We start from the raw sequence: 19,961 nt of genomic DNA, 5'->3' as shown, positions 1-19,961 counted from the left end.
GGGAAAAGCATTGCTGCCGCATGACCTCAGTATCTGCAAGGCAATGCAACCAGATTAAACAAACATTACTTTCAGCTGATTTCTCTGTTGTCTATAGTACTGATCTGCTTAGAACTTTTTGTTCTGCTGGCAGCATTGCAGTTTAAAATACTTGTGAGTGCTCCCTTGAGAACATTTTCAGTTTAGAATCTAACCGTCATCTATATTAGTAAGTAAAGGTTGTAAGTATGCACAGACACACAGCTGTGCGCACACACCACAACTGCCAAACACTAAGTCACCTCTCACATTCAGCCACTGCCCACAACTACACCAGAGGTTGGACACACATCTGGGGGGGGGAGGAGTTTGCATCAGAGGTTGGACGCACCTGGGGGGTACATTGTGGCTTTGTACAATAAATCAGGGGTGTCACACTGAAATAAGTCATGGGCCATTTAATCAAAAGTAACGTTTGTTGAACTATTTCAAACTAAGTGATGTAATTATATTGACCGTGAGGTGCTTGCTCCTCCCACTTCTGCAGAGTAGCGCAGTGGTGGAGAAGTACTTGCTCCAGTACTGTTTCGAGCCTCCTGTGATCTTCCTGACAGCCACACGCTCTATGCAGCATACCTGGCGCCTGAGGCATGTCACATGATCAGAAGAAGGACGTATGAAAGCACAGAGCATTTGATTGCCAGGAAGAACAGACGAGATAACCTATTGCTGGAGCAGGCAAACATTATACTGCTAGTTGTGTGTGTATGATTTACCAGTTACCAGGGGGGCTTGGAACCACGGAGGAGGCCCCATGCTAATTTTGCTGGTTCCGTCCTGTGGATTATTGCTGCACCCTGGCTTAAACTGACAATGACCTCAATTCACTAAGCTTATCTCCTGTCTTTAATAACGTTACTAAAGTTGTTACCATGGTGATGAGGCATGTAGTATTCAGGAAACATTTTACCTCAGGCAAACCTAAAGTTAACTCTCCAATCCTTAAAGGAAAGGTTCAGGGAGGGTGGGTAAAAAATAAAAATCAAATTCCACTTACCTGGGGCTTCCTCCAGCCCGTGGCAGGCAGGAGGTGCCCTCGCCGCCGCTCCGCAGGCTCCCGGTGGTCTCCGGTGGCCGACCCGACCTGGCCAGGCCGGCTGCCAGGTCGGGCTTTTCTGCGCTCCAAGGCCCGGAACTTCTGCGTCCCACGCCGGCGCTCTGACTTCATCGGACGTCCTCCGGGCTCTACTGCGCATGCGCAGAACTACTGCGCATGCGCAGTAGAGCCCGGAGGACGTCCGATGACGTTCCGGGCTTTGGAGCGCAGAAAAGCCCAACCTGGCAGCCGGCCTGGCCAGGTCGGGTCGGCCACCGGAGACCACCGGGAGCCTGCAGAGCGGCGGCGAGGGCACCTCCTGCCTGCCACGAGCTGGAGGAAGCCCCAGGTAAGTGGAATTTGATTTTTATTTTTTACCCACCCTCCCTGAACCTTCCCTTTAAAATAACTCCAGGTAATTTAAGGAATGAAGAGATAAGATAACTCTCTCACTGTGTGGAGGTAAGTTTTCTCTTGCCTTATTATCTCCAGCATGATCTTAGTGAATTGAGGCCAAAGTTTCAGTCAAAAGCACTGTCAGTGGTGTGCTCCTTTGGACTGGAAGGCAGTGTGCTGTCTTTCTTTTGCTGCTCTCAATGATAGATATTGGAAACTCTTGGGGACCACATATAATGGCAAGGAGGGCTGCATTTGATATGTTTGACAACAGTGCAGTAGATAGAGGTTGTAAGTACTGGGGGGAAGGGGGGGGCATCAGGGGTTTCCTGGTTATAGACAGATGGCAGTTCGCTCCGCCATGGTTTGCCACTGGTGAACTTTAATGCTATAATGCACTAGCTCTTACCTTAAAGGAGTTATCAGGCAATTAAAAAAAAAACTTTACTCACCTGAGGCTTTCTCCAGCCCCTTGCAGCCGACTGTCCCATGCTGACCGTTCCGCTCTCCGCCGCCGTCCCGGGCTCCCTGCATGCTGTTCAGGCCGACCTCCAGGTCGTCCTTACTGCGGCTGTGTGAAGCGCCGCTGTCAATCATGGCCCCGTTGTCCGCAGCGTACTGCGCAGGAGAAATCCTGGAGAAGCAGGTGATCAGTTAGGCTCGGTGATAGATAAGTAATTGTCTGATTTTCTAACGCAGGATGTGAGCATAGCAAATCAGAGTTTTGCAAATCTATCAGCTGATCAAACCAATCACATGCTTCTCCATGAATCCTCCTAGACATGCCCATCACTACTTACCACTCACAGGTTCATGAACACCACAGTTCAGGTTATAGGATGACAGCATTATGTCTATGTAATGTGAGAGTTCTGTGCTTTGTAAGAAATCAGGTTTTCAGTCAGTGTTGTTTCTTTGTAGTCCAGATTGCACAATTGTATCCTCAGTTTGTTTCACCACATTGTTTTTCTGTTATCCTTCTTCCCTTTCCTGTCTCCACACTGCTTCCTCTTACTCAGCATATGCATGCAAAAGTGCACTGCCTGTCACGTTTCTGTCACGAGTAGTACTCTTGTTGATATTTCATTGGAATAAGGCACATCTGGAAGTCTTTACTTTATTCATAGCTTTTTTAATAAACAGTAGAATTGACTTATTTATTTTTTTAGTATTTATATAGTGTCAACATATTCCGCAGTACTGTACAGAGTATATTGTCCTGTCACTAACTGTTCCTCAGAGGTGCTCCCAATTTATGTAAGGTGTAGTGTATGTATCGTAGTCTAGAACCAATTTTAGGGGGAAGCCAATTAACGTATCTGTATGTTTTTGAGATGTTGGAGGAAACCAGAGTCCCGGAGGAAACCCATATGGAGAACATACAAAAAAGTGCAGATAGTGCCCTGGCTGGGATACAAATTTGGGGACCCAGCACTGCAAGGCAAGAGTGCTAACCTCTGCCACCATGCTGAATATGATTAGGTAATGAGTGGCCTGTCAGACAAGTATAAGACACAATTCAAACTTCTGTTATACATCCTGGTTAGCACTGATGATTTTAGTTGTGGGATCCTAGTTCAAATTCTACCCCTAGTGGAACTGGCTCCTTAGTGGTTTCTACTCCTCTGTAATGAACCGTAAGAGTAGGTTCACACTTAAAGATACTCTGTAACAAAATTTTCAGCCTTATTTCTTCTATCATATAAGTTAATTTACCTGTTCTAATGTGGTCTAGATTACTGCAGCCTTTTCTAGTTGCACTGTCTCTGTAATATACAGTATCTAATCTTCTTTTCTTTGTCAAACTTTGTCGACCCAGGGAGGAATGTGCTGCTTCTTCTGTGATAGGGAGAAGATATGCACGCCCCCCCTCTGCTCTCCTGTGTGCTGTGTGTATGGGTCACAGGCAAGGTCTCTGCTCACAGGCAGCATCTGCAGACTCACGGAGCTGTGACCTTGTGAACAGCTGTGAGTGCAGAAATATCAGTTCAAAGCCCAGACAAGCAGCTAAGGCAGCACCTGCTCTGATGACCTATATCTTGTTTGGCGGCCATCTTCATTGTTTACAAAAACAATTAAGAAAACAGCGGCGAAAATGTCACAGAGGGGGCTAGGAGAAGACAACAAACAGGCTGGTACGTTTATTTATGTAAGATTTTCACAGTACAGATTCCCTTTAAAAACATTTGTGGCTCGAATCAAAAACGGAGCCACGGATACCAATGCTAAAAATAGCAGCCTTCTTCATTAACCCTCCTGGCAGTCTATTAAAAACCGCCAGGGGGCAGCAGAGCAGTTTTTTTTTAAATCATGTAGCGAGCCAAGGGCTGGCTACATGATAGCCGCTGTGCAGCGGCATCCCCCCACCCGCTTCGATCAGGAAATCCTGTTCAAAGAACGAGATTTCCTGGAGGGCCTCCCCCGTCGCCATGGGCGGGATGACGTCATCGACGTTGTGACATCAAAGGGAGTCCCGATCCACCCCTCAGCGCTGCCTGGCACTGATTGGCAGCGCAAGAGAACCCCTTTAAGGGGCCAGAACCATGTGACCCTGAAAGGGTTACTAGAGATGCTATTCTTATAGTATAGCAAATTCAATGCATGCTTCATTTTAGGTGCCATTGCGCTTCTGTGTACACAGAACACCGACTACCAACCTGCCAGCAATCCGCCAGGCAGATCAACTTGGCTGAGCGATGGCTGATAGCTCTTTTCTTGCCGCTTGCCCCGCCTGCCATGAGCTGTTATATCTGTGCCCTACGCGCCCCACCCCCCACCCTTGTGTCTGTACAGCCTCCATTAATGTCGTTCAAAGGATCAGTTCCCTGTTGAGTGTTTTATGGGCCTTTAGTACAAATGAAAGGGCCTTTGCAATTGCACCAAAATTTGCATAACAAACACGCATGCAATTTTCCTTTTGTATTGGAAACTGCTCCTGATACTAGTTGGCATTTTCAAGGTGTTAGTCAACGAGCAGAAACAAAAATATGCAGAAAGGCCTGCTTTCTGCAGGGAGGCTGGTACTGGTTAGAAAACTAGACTTTCATGATTCTTTAGCAATGCAGTGCAAAGAGCAGTGGACTTGTTTGAAGTGCATTTGTGTCTTAGCAACTGAACTGGCTTCAGTGTGTTGACGGCAGGTGAGAGAGAGATGAATTAGGGCTGATTATAATGAATTTCAGCACCACGCTCATTTCATTGCTGCGTAAGTTCTGTACATTTACTCACATTTATTTTCTTAGCAATCTCTTTCCTTCCACCTAGATTGTAAGCCTTTGGCTGGGCCCTCTCCCCTTGTGTATCATACATAACTGTGTGCACTTTACCCAGAATTTGGAACTTGTTACCACTACCACTCCAGTTTATGATCTGGCATTGTACTACTGTCTGCATTGTGTGTATCTTTTTGCTATTACCTGTATTTAGTTGTATCTATTGTCGATTACCTGTATTGTTCCGTCACCCCTGTTATCATTGTCTGTAACCTTATTTATTGTACAGTGCTGCGTAATATGTTGGCGCTATATAAATCTAATAAATAATAATAAGGTGTTACTAGATTTTTTTAATGTTTCACTATTTTTCTGTCTCTGTACAGTTGCTTGTAACTTTACTGTTGTCTTTTTGCTTTTAAGGACAACTGTAACGAGAGGGCATATTTATTTCCTTTTAAGCAATGCCAGTTGCCTGGCTATCCCGCTGATCCTCTGCCTCTAATACTTTGTCATAGACTCTGAACAAGCATGCAGCAGATCAGGTGTTTCTGACATTATTGTCAGATCTGACAAGGTTAGCTGCATGCTTGTTTCTGGTGTTATTAAGACACTACTGCAGACAAATAGATCAGCAGGGCTGCTAGGCAACTGGTATTGTTTAAAAGGAAATACATATGGCAGCCACCATATCCCTTTTGTTACAGTTGTGCTTTAAGCCTCGTACGGGTATTATCATTAGACATCTGTAAAGGGATCCTCTTTTCCAATGTGGCATGACACTGCAGACAGATATGTAGGAAGTCGTTTTGGCGCATGCCAGGTGTATAATTTGGGTGGAGACTACATTGGTATAAGTTAGCCAGGTATCAGCAACAATGTGGGATTTGGGCATTGCTGTTTGGCTGTGTGCCAAGCACTGGTGTCTAAGCTACACTCGGTATCTGCTAATTAGTGCTCAGCTATACTGTAGCCAGTTCTTTGCTTCTCTTCCCTTTTCATACAAAATGACCTGCATACTCCGCTCAGTCAAGCATATCTGTGTGTAGAACCTTGCAGGTCAGACTGGAGGATGGAGTAGATGTATCTTGCACATTTGACCTCCATTTAGGGCCTGTTTCCACTACACGCATATTTGATGCAGATTGGATGCAGAATGGATGCAGAAAAACTGACTCCAATGAATTCCTATGGGCCTGTTTCCACTAAACGCGATTATTCTGATGCAGATTTTCCCATAGGCATTCATTGGAGTCACAGAGGCGCTATATGTGCTACCTGAGAGCTACTGTTTTGTCCCCTGTTTTATTGCCTGATGAAGCGGGCTTGGTCCTGCGAAACGCGTTGCATCTATTGGGGTACTAATAAAGTGTTTATTTATGTCAGACAAGTAGTCTAGTCTGCTTTCGGAGGTAAGTCCACCACTGCCTCCCCAGCATATTTTAAAACTTTTAATTGTTGTTTTTATTCTGCTGGCGCCTCTGTTCATCAGTCATTATAGTGTCCACCCTTGGTGGAAGGGGGACCCGCCCCTACCTTTCTTCTATCTACAGAGAGCGACTTCTTAACCCTGAGTGAGGACAGGTCTAATCTCCTCACCTGCATTCACAGTGGTTGCCTCAGCGGTAACCCTTGTTTGTGAGTATAACCTTCTCACATTACATTATCCATTGTCCTGAGCATACTACACCATATTGGGCTCTCGGTGTCTTTTTCTTATTCATTGGAGTCAGTTTTTCTGCATCAAATCTGTGTGTAGTGGAAACAGGCCCTTAGTGGCTGTACCAAATTCTTAATGTGATGACAGTTTGGCTTTTACATGTTTCTTTGTTTGGCATTACAAAATTTGCAAAGCATGCAAGTGGACCTTAACTGACTTAGAATTCCATGTTTGTACCTTAATTTTAGCACAAAATAGATTTTCAAAGGCCAAAATAAGGAATATATTTTTCTACGCAATCCCTCTTCGATCTCTAACCAAACGAACACCATCTCATCCATCTTCCAAACCGCTTTTCCACAAAATTGAATCTGAGCACTTAGGATCATGTGACACTCCCCGCTCTCCCCTCCACCTTCTGGCTAGACAGCTGGCGATTGCTGACACTGGACCATATGATGTCCTGATTATTCTCCTTCCCACAACTCCCTGCACTGCATCCCAACCTCCTCATGCTGCCCCCTTATTGCCTCATCACAGATCCAAGATGCCCTCCCCTGATCCATATACTGGGGGAGGTCAGTGGCTATGACAGGCTTACCTTTCCTCTGGTCTAGTTCTGAAGTTAAGGGGTGACTCCCAGCATCCTCCATGATGTGACCATGGTGGAAGGCCACACTACTCTGATGAAGCAACTACCTACCTCCATAATCGATGAAGTTCTGGACCCAGAGAGGTGATGTTTCTAGAACTTTATTGGTATCCGTGAATATAAGTGTTCATTCAGGTGGGAATAAATGGCAGGATTGATTAACTACATCACTACTTTTTTTTCCCCTTATGGACCAGAGTAATTTTCACATTTCAGTGCTCCTCCCATTCATTCGCCAATAACTTTATCACTATTTATCACAACAAAATGATCTATATCTTGTTTTTTTTCATCATGGATTAGGCTTTCTTTGGGTGGTACTTTTTGTTAAGAATTTTTTTATTCTAAATGCATTTTAAGGGGAATAATGAGAAAAAAAATAACACAAATCCATTATTTCTCAGTTTTTCAGCCATCAAAGTTTTAAAATAAAAAGTGCTGCTATGGATAAAACCCACACATTTTATTTGCCCATTTGTCCCAGTTATTACAACATTTAAAATATGTCCCTAGTACAATGTATGCGTACAATATTTTATTTGGAAATAAAGGTGTATTTTTGCCATTTTTTCTCGTCACTAATTACAAGCCCTTATTTGCAACAGTAATATAACCTTATGACATACATACTAAAAAAGTTTGAGTCCCTAAGATAACTATTTATGTATTATTTTATATGCCACTTTTTTTACATTTTCTATTATTTTGGTAACGATGGGAGGGGAGGTAAGTGGTTAATTTATGGAATATTTTAATTAAAATGATGCATGTAGGGTATTTTTTTTTTAATTTGACCACTAGATGTCCCCCCACTTTATCTTCCTGTGCATAGTGTTAGTGTCAGTTTGTCAATGACCACGGCATCTCATTGATGCTGGTGGTCATTGATCACAGGCACTTAGACCAGTGATTAGGAACTGTGATCCCATTCACTGACCTGTCTAGTAAAGGGCGGAGTCGAGCAGGGCCGGATTTAGGCCAAGGCCGCCTAGGCCATGGCCTAGGGCACCACAGGAGCAAGGGCGGGTGGGCTGCTTGCATCTTACCAGTCAATCACTTGATTCCTATTATGTGACTAGCTGGTAACATGCAGGTCAGTCACATGTTACAGACGCTGGTTGGAGGGACAGATGTACAGCGGCCGCTGATGGAGATGAAGGGGATGAGGAATCTTCTACGCTAGAGAGGAGAGATGAGTGAGATTGATGGCTGCTGTGGTGTGGAGGTGAGCTTGCTAACTATACTGAAAGGGGGGGGGGGGGGGGGGCAGGAAAGGGAGGGAATAAGGGAATCATCTATCTACTTATACTGGAGGGGGAGGGGTGTCATCTGGCTACCTATGCTGGAGGGGGTCATTAGGCTACCTATACTAAAGGCATGGGGGAGGGGTCATCTGGCTACCTATACTAAAGGCATGGGGGAGGGGTCATCTGGCTACCTATACTAAAGGGGGGGCATCTGGCTATCTATACTGGAGGGGTGTCATCAGGCTACCTATACTAGAGGGAAGGGGGGAGGGGGTCATCAGGCTACCTATACTAAAGGGGGGGGGGGCATCTGGCTATCTATACGGGAGGGGGGTCAACGGGCTACATATACTAGTGGGAAGGAGGCAGGAGTCATCTTGCTACTTATACTGAAGGTGGGTACTGATGACAGTGGCCTTGGGCGGTAAAAAGTAAAAATCCGCCCCTGGAGACGAGTGCGTATACGGAGGTGAGCACAGGGGCGATTGCGGTGGGAGACGTATATCTACACCCTTGGATTGGGAACAGTCCTCCTGAGGGGTGTAGATATACTGTTGTTTTTCCCACAAGTGGTTAACTGAGGACACGTGGTTAACTAAGGAAAATATTCCTGAGACTGTGCTTAAATTACACCTGAGTTTAAACTATACTTCAAGGTTTTTTGTCATTTATAGTCCTTGTCATCTTTCAGCTATATGAGCTGTGCTGGTATTTGTTCAGTTAGGCATTACTTTCATCATGTAACCCTGTATTGTGCAAACCTGCAAGACCAGATAATGGGGTTGTGCAGGCTTGATTAGATCACTCCACAGCTATGTAAATCAAACCAGTTTTGTAAATTCTAGACATGCAGATCGTAAGAACCGTATGATCTTTTAATTCATTTGAGGACGCCGCCAGAAGGGTCGACGTTCATGCTGAATGCATGGCAGACGCTAGATATACAAAATAGTGACGTAAAGAGAACCTGAACTGCAAATAAAAAGTAAAAAAGAACCATACACAGGTCATACTTGCCTCCTGTGTAGTCTACTCCTCTATCTCTTCTCTCCTGAGTCCTGTTTGTCCACTGTGATTAATGGAATTCTCCGTCCTCCATTATGAAAATGGCCATTACCCCCTAACAGCACCCTGGTCAGCACACTGTTAAACTGTAACATCACCCACTTGAGCCATAGGGAAACATGGACATTAGCTTGCGCATTCAGTTGTAACTGACAGCTACTGATATATAACTGACAGAAACTGGTATATTTCAGGCAGGGAACACACTGTTTTCGTACGCATTTTCTGCACAGAACTCATGTTAATCAATGGGCTAGTTCACACTTAATGTGTTTTTCGCAAGCAGAAAAAAAACCGACATTCTGCATCATGATTCTGTACATTTTGTCAGTTTTCTGTATCAATTACATGAGCTGCTGTGAAAGAACGCGCTCACAAAACTGAAAGACAAGTGTGTTCCCTGCCTCAGTTCTGACAAAATCTTGTCAGAACTGGAAGGGATCACTGTAGGAAGAAAATGGTGAGCCTCTGAGAGGAACGGACGGTGAGGTAAGTATGTAATGTTCATTTGCAGCTACGTCATGTGTTTATTTTAAATAATTTTACTCGCTTCAGGTTTCCTTTAAAGTGTAACTTCAGCCAAAACATTTTTATTTATTTAAAGAGAGAGCAGAGAACGGCATGGTGGCATAGTGGATAGCGCTCTCGCCTTGCAGCACTGGGTCCCCGGTTAGAATCCCAGTCAGGTAAACAGCTGCAAGGAGTTTGTATGTTCTCCCCGTGTCTGTGTGGGTTTCCTCTGGGCACTCCGGTTTCCTCCCACATTCCAAAAACAAACAGATAAGTTAATTGGCTTCCCCCTAAAATTGGTCCTAGGCTGCGATACATGCACTACACAATACATACATAGACATATTACTATGGCAGGGACTAGATTGTGACCCCTCTGAGGGACAGTTAGTGACAAGACAATAAACTCTGTACAATGCTGCGTAATGTGTCAGCGCTATATAAAAATACTTCAATAAATAATAACTAACCTGTGGTGGTGACATGCCTGTTGGACATAAGATTAAAGTAGTGGTAGGAAGGTTAGTGTTAAGAGTAGGTATGTCGTCTGGCTCGAATTGTCACCTGATCCAGCAGGTGACATTATAGGGACAAGGCTGTTAGGATGTGTCACTAGCCTGCAGGCTAGCGATGTGTTCTGTTGCTATTTGGGAGGGGGGGGGGAGAGCTGATGGAGCCAATTGGAAGTGATGCAAAGTAAGTGGAGAGGTAAATGCTCAAGACGGTGTGATCAACCAGGCTGATAGGAGGGTTATTGGTAGGGTTAGGGGGCCACAATTTAAATTTGCTGTGAGCTTTAAGTGCTAGATAAAGTCCTGTATGCTGCCTTTTTCTTCTTGTGCTGCTAGCACTGGAATCAGTTATCAGTTATCAATTATTATTATTGATTTATAAAGCGCCAACATATTCCGTGGTGCTGTACAAAGTAAGAAACGAACATGGGGTGCAAATTAATACTAACAAATGGAGTACACCAATATACAAAATACAGAATTGATACAAAATACAGACTTGGTAATGACAGTGACAAAAATACCATCATGAATAAATGTGTAAGACAAAAATACCATCATGAATAAAATGTATAATTATTTTCTGGTTGAACTTGATGGACGTATGTCTTTTTTCAACCCAAATAACTATGTAACTGTATTCCAAGACACAAAAGGGGGAGAGAGCGATTTGCAGCATATAAAGAAGCCTACAAATTGCTGAACAGAGCGATTTTCAGGCATTTCTTTTTTTGACAAAAGCTGTTCACTTCCAGTACTGTACTGTAAGCTGTACTTTCTGTTTTGCCAAAAGAACTACAAAATCACTAAATGCAACTCTGCAGAAGCACTAGGCATAAATAAAAAATCGCTAGGCACATGCTTGTAATCGCTACTGCAAATCATTACAAAAAAGCGCTAAGCGTTTGCGATTAGGCTTAGAGATTTTTGGTGTGAACTAGCCCTGTAGCTTATTCTAGCACTACTGTTCTGTATTGTAGTCTGTGGCCTTTATAAAAATGGTAAATGCTATGTTGCTATCTGTAAAGTAGAGATCACCATAATCCCCACTTTATGAATGTATTGTAGGGCCCCAAAATGCTGTGAAATAAACAGATCAGCTTTCAGGAGTCCGCAGTCCGAAAAGTGCCATTATTTCCACAATCAGCTGATTTCCATCTTCATAAACAGGATCCAAAGTGCCATTTCCTGGTCTTTGTATCACTTTAATTGGAAGAGGAAGTAAGCCGAAATCTCCCGAATGGAATTCTAGACCCCAGTAATAATCTGACAGCGTTACTAACCCTTCCTCTCCATCCTATCCAAAACTAAAAGTAATCATGTTGGCCAGAAACCCATTGAATGTGGCACAGACACTGGCATCAGAATGGAATGTCTGGCAGCAGGGCCGGTTGTAGACTTTTTGCATCCTGAGGCAAACTTGTGAGGATATGCAGCCCCTCTCCTCTTATTGGAAATGATTGCGCAGTACCCGACAGTTTACTCTGCATAATTTAATGTTCTCACGTGACATGCTGCAGCTCAAAACAATAACTGGCTGGCTGGCTGCAAGTCTGTGACAAACAAACTGCTCACCTTCAGCCAGTTGATCATCCTCCATTCCTCCTCAGTGAAGACAGCAGTGCCACCTTCCCCCTTCTGGTGTGGAAGTCAAATGAAACACTGCTGCTCTCCTGCCTCCTCACTCACTGTCAGACTCCTCACACAGCACAACAAGCTGCTTTTTCCCAATGATGACCTCTTCACCAAGCTCTCCTCTCGCTTCTCCTCCTACTCTGACTGCATGCTGTAAGTGTAAACACAGTACAAACATGCTGCCCCTGTAATCTCTACACCTGATGGAAATGTTTCACCTTGTTTCATGAGAGAACTGGCTCTGCCTGGCAGAGAAATTGATGATTGTGCACCTCTTCACTGATACACAGAGTTGCAAGATGTAAAGTTGCCTTAGATCACTTTCACTATCCAAAGCAATACACCCTCCATATACCTTTTGCTTGCCAACCCCTTGTGACCCTCACAGCCTGGGGGACCATCTCACAAGGGTCATAAAACAAGTGAGGCCATCATGATTTTCACACCCATAGTGTAGCTACAAAAGCACCTGACCTGAAGGATGGAGAGAGTGTAGAAAGAGTGAAGTAGTACTTGGGGCCCTCTTTCAGCTCTGGGTACCCCTGCGGTCACAGGGGCTGCCCCCCTCTAGTTACAGCCCTACAGGCCAGATCAGTATATGACTAGACAACTTTGGTTGGTTAAGCATTCCTGATCATCTGTAGGGAGGTAAAAGAACTTACCCCTGGGAAGAAGTTTAATATTTACTAGTCAGTAAAGTATACCCTGCCTGATTCCTAGTCCCCAAAGCTAGCCCCCCCCCCCCCCCTAATTTCCCCCCAATACTAGACAGGGTTGGTGTCAGGGTTTAGCCAGTTAAAATAAAAATGTATAGTCTTAGTAACTGCTATCTCATGTCTGCCAACCCACCTAGTAAATTTGTGAGCAGGCGTGCTGATGCTTTGTCTGCTAGCTGTTCATTTCTTCAATGATGTGTACACTGTTTTTTTTTTGGGGGGGGGGGGGCTCGGGGGGGGGGGGGGGTTGGGAGGGGAGGGGGAGGCGGTGGATTTACAGTGAGCTGATATAAGTACGATTGTTGTCTAGCAGCTGCCATGCTTTAAAAGAGGGAACTGGCTAGGAAAGGTGTTCTGCTTAGCCTGGGTTATCTGCTGTTCTCAGCAGTGGAGGTAAATATTTGTTTTCAGATGAGAACACCTCACCTAAAATGTGTGCCTTGCTTGGCCAGAGTACCCAGCATGTGATTGAACTACAGACTGTACCTACTGAGGGTGCAGCGTGATGGCGAGCAGCTCAGGGAAGGGTGCCACGTTTGTCTTTCAGTTAGTGTGTCAGGAAGAGAGCATCTTAGATGAAGAACTCCAGGAAGTTGTTGACTTTCTCCTGCTGCAACCAGCTGTTGATCTGTGCTTCTGAAAACCCCATAGTCATCTGATACATTGACAGGTGGGGCCACCTGTCACCGACAAATCATGTGTTTAATTTGCATGTAAAACAAAAAATTACTGACGTAATTACTTTTTCAGTGCAAGTGCTATTGCAGTTGATCTGGCAGTAGTCACTATTCCCCCCCCTCCCCCCCTTTCAGAAGCAGAGGTGTCACAAGCGTTGGTGTCACCCGGTATGGAAATTCATGGTGTCGATCCTTTCTTACCCCATGAACCTCCATCCTCACCAGGCTAAACAAAACCAATAATACTTTTTTTTGTAGTGACTGCTGGTGACACCTGGTGCCATGTACACCTACTGCACAGGACAGAAGGAAAACATAGAGAAATGCACCCTGTGTGTATTTAGACAGTTAAGCCTGTCTAATTCTTCCAAATTAGTGTCTAATCACAAGTTGTAATTTGATCTCTCTCCCGTGTCACATGACTGCCACGGCAGAGATGACAGATAAGCTCATTTGAAAGCACAGGATGATAAGAATATGTCTGCTTCCATGAATCAGGAAGTAGAAACACTGCAGATTTATTGCAGGATTTGTATCAGCTGCAACAAAGAAATGTTTTTTGTTTAAAACTGTTGGACATACAGTCAAAAATCAATTCTTTATTTTTATCTGGTAAATAAGTAATCAGGATGCTAACCAGGCAATCCAAAAGTAAAAATCCCTATTACTTTTCTTGTTAATAAATGATCATTCCCCAGTTTACCTGACTCTTATTTGGTACACACAAAAAGTTGGTACACAGAAAAAGGAAGTTGCAGGGCATGCTGGGTTGTCCTTTTTTGCTGCTCTACTTCCCCTCAGACTTAACTAATGCAGCCTGATTTCCCTCCTGTATTCCCCCCCCCCCCCCCCCCCCCCCACACACACACACCTCGGTTCCTCTCTGATTAGCCAATATTTCTCATACTGAGACAATGCACTTTCTATAGTGAAAGGCAAATCAGGCAGAGGAAAGTAAGGGAGGAAATGACATCAGGATTGACTTCAAAATAGCCACAGTTAATATGGAAACTGTCTAGAATAGGATTCTCTGCTTTTCCTCTATACAATTCACAGGAATCATAACGTGGGCAGTGCAATACATCTGTTAGGTAAGTAGAGTAAGTATTTATCTACTTATATATGTTTGTTTTTCTGAGATAGTATGGCTGACAGCTCCTCTGTAAAGGCTATTATGCTGTTGCTTATCTTTTAGAGCAGAGAGAACATTCTAAGTTCAGGTCCGCTTTAAACCACACTGACGTAGGACCTGATTTAAAGAGATATCCCCACAGAAATGGTATCTCAGCAGATTAACTTTTATTAGCCTCCCTTGTCAAAGAAAGTTAATTAGTTAACTAGCAAAATGTGCTATCAGCAGCCTAAACTATAGGGCCTGTTTATTGAAAAAGTCAGTCTAAAAACAGATTACCATTTTCTTGTTCTCTGATTTTATGAACCTGATTACCAATTTTATGATTACAAATTATAAATGGGTGAGGAAGTTTTGTTCCTTCGTAATCAGAGCTGTGAACACGGTTATTACCCTTAAATTGATTGCCACTTGTATCTGTTAGTTCTCTTATGGTTATGGTTATGGTTGTGATCCGTGGCAAAGTAGTAAGCAGGGTATTTTAGAAACAGACATCTCTGTTTTTTATTACTTCATATGGCGTTTTCCATTTAAAGCGGAACTTTACATACGCTTTAAACACACTGTTTCACTTACCTGGGGCTTCTGCAATCCCCCAGCAGCCGTGTTGTCCCACGCCGGTCCTCCACGTGCCTCCGTTCTCCTGCCGCTGCTCCGTTACGTACCTTGACTTTTAAGTCGAGGCCAGCGCAGCCCTTCCAAGCGTATCTTTTCTTTGCATTCCCCTCTGCAATAGCGCTATTGCAGAGGGGAACACGAAAAAAGGATACGCATGGCCAGAGCCGCACAGGCGCAGTGGCCCGGCGGCGAAACCAAAAGTAGCTGGCGGCGGGAGAACGGAGGCTCGTGGAAGACCGGCGTGGGACAGGACGGCTGCTGGGGGCTTGCAGAAGCCCCAGGTAAGTGAAACTGTGTTTAAAACGTATCTACAGTTACGCTATAAAGAAGAGATTTCTATTTTAAATTGGGTAACTGCCATGTAATTGTAAGTTGAGAGGCAATCATTCTCTATATAAATAGGACATTCATCTAACGAAAACCATCACTAAACAACGTGTAAACAGGCAGAAACAGTAGGTTATATTGGCCTAATAGCCATTCCACTGGGTTCCCCACTTCCTCGGAGGCCACAAGACCTTGATTAGGCTGATGTACCCCAATGCCTCCATTTGCTTGCATGCTGTTTAGTGTTACTTCTTGTTGAATACAATAAAATGCTTGGATCAAGTCCAGAACCTCTTTTGCTACGTGGACTGTTCTTGGAATCTGCTGAGTGCACGGCCTGGAAAGATCCATCCATTCTCCTGCATTCCTTTAGCAGCTGTACTCTTTATTCTACTTGCCAGCCTAGAAAGTTGATGAGCAGGACCTGATGAATCACATAACTATTCAAGACAGAAGAAAGATAACATGACAAGGTTTGTTTTTGTCTTTTTAAATCAGAGACGTAACGCTGACAGAATGTATAAATGATGACTTGGAGAGCAGTTTCACAGAACTGTACGTCCTGGACTCATTTTGAACATAGTCTCCTTAGTGAAGATACAATGGGCATGAGTCACAAAGCTTTTTCACCAGTTTTCCTCAGTTTTCACCTTATCTATGTTCTAAAAACATACTATAATTAAGGTAAGCAATATTGAAATTAAGTTAATCAGTAACAACTATAAACTAAACAAGCCTTGCCCACAGCTCTTAAAGCGCCTAGGCATTCTGAGTCCCATGTAGCAAGTGTTCATGGGAGCTCAGTCTGGGGAGGAGGAGGCTTTTCCTGAAGGAGGAGGAGGGTTTACTAGTTGGGAGCTGCTGAGATTTTAGAGGCAGAGGGGAGGAGGAGAGGCGAGTGAAGTTTTCACAGCCTGAGGGCTGATAAGATAAGAAATATAGACAAGTTAGTTGTTATAGTTAGTTTTTCATCTCAGATTTACTTTAAAGTGGGATGAAACTCTGACATAGCATTCAATAAAAATGAGTTTTCCTGCTTTGTATTACCTATACAGTTACCATACTTGCTTTTGTGCAAGTAATATTGCCTGTCACACGTTCCCAAAGTACAGTTTATCTGCTCTGAAAGCAGCCATTGCATTTTATGCTAGAGCTGCTGTATTTATATATTAAAATCTAGTAGTGATCATTTCTCACCTCTCTTTGCATCTCAGCTCAGTGCAATTCAGTGTCAGCACGCTGCTAGCTGGATACTAATTGTAGTGGAATGTAAACAGAAGATAATGTTGTCACCTTTTCAGCGTGGTGATTGACACTGACAGTCCACACTCTGTAAATAGCCAGAGTTACTCTGCCATCCAAATTACACTGGGCACCGGCTACAGCCCGATGATTGCCACTGCCGTTTCCTGCTCCGCTAATAGCCATAGTTACTCCGGAACACAAATTACACACTACGTGTTTGCTACAACCTGGTGTTTGCTACAACCTGTTGTTTGCTGCTGCCGTTCCCGTTTCGCCATCAGCCAGAGTTACTCTGACGCCCAAGTTAGATACTGGGCTCCACCATAGCCAATGATTCCACAACAGCGCCCAAATAACTAGCTGTCTCTCACACCCTTTTTAACTGTTTGGTTGATTTATAACCGTGACAATCTAGGAAAATGATTTCCACTTTTATAGGGGGTTGCCTGTCTCCTCTGATTACTGCTTTTGCTAATAGTTATTGACGAGTGGCCATGGCCTTATTTATAAAGCAATGAATTATTACTTTGAAGGCTTTGCACTGTTCAAACTACTGCCCAGTTTCGTAATTGAATCCTCTATAATAAACCCTAACTGTCGCTGCGTCCAGCAGCTGTCCCTGTGTCCCAGTTTTTTTGTTACTGCGCATGTGCGCAGTAATGGACAGCTGGACAGGGCCAGGAAGCGAGGTGGGGGCAAGCGAGGTGGGCGGGTGCAGGCGCCGGGCGGTTGGGTGCGAGGCGGGCATGCGCACTGTCGGTGGTAGCGAAAAGACCTAGAGCCCCGTTTTTAAATGGGCTTGGGTCTACTAGTGTTGATTATAAAACATCCAGGAAAATCATAACAGGTACTCTGATCCCAGTGCTTCCCAGCATTAAAATGTGTGTGAGCTGCAGTGGGAACTGTGTGGGGTCCCTTTAAAGAGAATCTGTACTCTAAAATTCTTACATTAAAAAGCATACCATTCTATTCATTATGTTCTCCTGGGCCCCTCTGTGCTGTTTCTGCCACTCCCTGCTGCAATCCTGGCTTTTAATTGCCAGTTTTAGGCAGTGTTTACAAACTAAAGACATGGCTGCTAACCAGCTTGTGATAGGTTTAGAGAAGCTCAGTCTGTGACTCATACAGAGCCTGCAGGGGGCGTGGAGCGGGTGTGTATAGCTTCTCCCTATCACAAGCAGAGCAGCACATTCTTTCTGAGCCGACAAAGCTGACAAAAGAAAGAGGATTAGATTAGATAACAGAGATATTACAGTGACTGTGCAACTAGGAAAGGCTGCAGTAAGACATACCACATGAGAACAGGTATAGGAACTTATAGGATAGAAGAAATAAGGCTGAAAATGTTATTACAGAGTCTCTTTAAAAGTTGAATTGGTGTTAATTTCATTTACATCTTTTGTTAGTTGGCAGTCATTGTGCTTCACTTTTTTCAGGTCGTTTTGCCCTGTAAACAGGAAAAATAGAGCAGTAGATCATTAGGCTAAGTACATATCAAGGCTATTTTTGTTTCATTGCCATTCAGAGCTTAAGCTTGAACTTTTTATTGTTTTCTATGCTGAATATGCACAATAGCTTAAAGGGGAACTGAAGAGAGAGGTATATGGAGGCTGTCATGTTTATTTCCTTTTAGACAATACCAGTTGCCTGGCAGCCCTGCTGATCCTCTGCCTCTAATACTATTAGCCATAGCCCCTGAACAAGCATGCAGCAGATCAGGTGTTTCAGTGGTTCAGACTTATAAGTCTGATCTGACAAGACTAGCTGCATGCTTGTTTCTGGTTTTAATCAGATACTACTGCAGAGAAATAGACCAGCAGGGCTGCCAGGCAACTGGTATTGATTAAAAGGAAATAAACATGACAGCCTCCATATACTTCTCTCTTCAGTTCCCCTTTAACCACTTCAGGACCAAATACATTTTTCACATATCAACACTGCTCCCATTAATTCGCCAATAACTTTATTACTACTAATCACACCTAAATGATCTATATCCACTTCAGCCTTCAGTCTATTTTTACCTTATGCATCCAAGCAATTTTCACCTCCCATTCATTCACCAAAAACGTTATCACTACTTATCACAATGAATTGATCTATATCTTGCCTTTTTCCGCCACCAATTAGGCTTTCTTTGGGTGGTACATTTTGCTAAGAATTATTTTTTTCTAAATGCATTTTAAACTGGAATATTAAAAACAAATGAAAAAAAGTCATTATTTCTCAGTTTTCGGCCCCTGCTAAACCGCCGCATACGCGCCGCTAAACGGGGGTCCCTTCACCCCCAAACCCCCCACTGCGACACTTGGTTGCAGACTTGGTCGCTCCTGGAGGCAGGGCTAACGGCTGCAGCCCTGCCTCCAGTCGCGTCTATCAGCCGCGCATCGCCGCCTCTCCCCCACCCCTCTCAGTGAAGGAAGACTGAGAGGGGCGGGGGAGAGGCGGAGATACGCGCTGACAGACGCGCGTGGGGCAGGGCTGCGGCGGTTAGCCCTGCCCCAACCAGGAAGCGCTCCCCCGCTGCACGGAGGGGGATTTGTGGGTCAAGGGACCCCCGTTAAGCCGCGGGATAGCGGCGGTTTAGCAGGGGCACACGTGCCCCTGCTATCTATGAGGTCTGAAGCGAGGTTAAAGGGGCCCATACACTCAGCCGATTTTCTGGCCGACCGATCGATCGATTGATCGTTTGCAAATCGGTTGGCCAATCGACCGATCGATGGCCGATTTCGATGGATTTCCATCGAGCTGGCAGGATGGAAAATTTAGGTCGATCTGATGAGATTGCTTATCAGTTTGCATTGGCCTTAATGGAAATCTGATGGCAAAAAAATGCCATCAGATAGAATTCCAATAGATTTCAAACTGAAATCTATTGGAATTCTATCCTGGTAAAAAATGTTCTAAAAAGGCATCAGATAGATCATCAGATGCATTTCTTATCTATCTGCTGCCAATCTGACGAGTGTATGGGCACCTTTATTCTCGCTTCAGACTCTCTTTAAAGGGTATTTTATTGATAAGGTGTCAACTAAAATGTAGGTGAAAAGTGAATCAAATAAGGGCCTCTGGGCCCAATTTAATTAGCTGTTTTCTCCTAGGAGATGTTTCATCTTCTGGTTCAAATAACTTTTCAGAACTCTGAAATTGAAAAAGCACCAAAAGGAAGGTAAAAGAAGGAAAAAGTACTGTCAAAATGAGTATTTTTTTGTTTTCTGGTGGCCTGAAAGGCATTTTATTGATAAGATGTGAAAATAAAACCTAGGAGAATACTTAGGAGAA

At 44.1% G+C, this 19,961-nt stretch overlaps 1 protein-coding gene across 5 annotated transcripts in view; it reads left to right on the top strand.

Annotated features, from left to right (window-relative positions):
- The window catches only part of TBC1D16 (TBC1 domain family member 16), a 107,762-nt gene that overhangs the window by 21,530 nt on the left and 66,271 nt on the right, over positions 1-19,961 (top strand). The window contains exon 1 of one of the 5 annotated variants that reach the window (XM_068263282.1): positions 15,965-16,118. The exons of the other annotated variants lie outside the window; for them this stretch is intronic. The gene's annotated coding sequence lies outside the window, so the exon portion shown is untranslated. Of the gene's footprint in view, positions 1-15,964; positions 16,119-19,961 lie in introns of those variants that run through there. 5 annotated transcript variants of the gene reach the window in all.

The sequence above is a fragment of the Hyperolius riggenbachi genome, chromosome 12 (assembly GCF_040937935.1).
Source record: "Hyperolius riggenbachi isolate aHypRig1 chromosome 12, aHypRig1.pri, whole genome shotgun sequence".
Classification (NCBI taxonomy): Eukaryota; Metazoa; Chordata; class Amphibia; order Anura; family Hyperoliidae; genus Hyperolius; species Hyperolius riggenbachi.
This window is presented reverse-complemented; position numbering and strand designations above follow the sequence as displayed.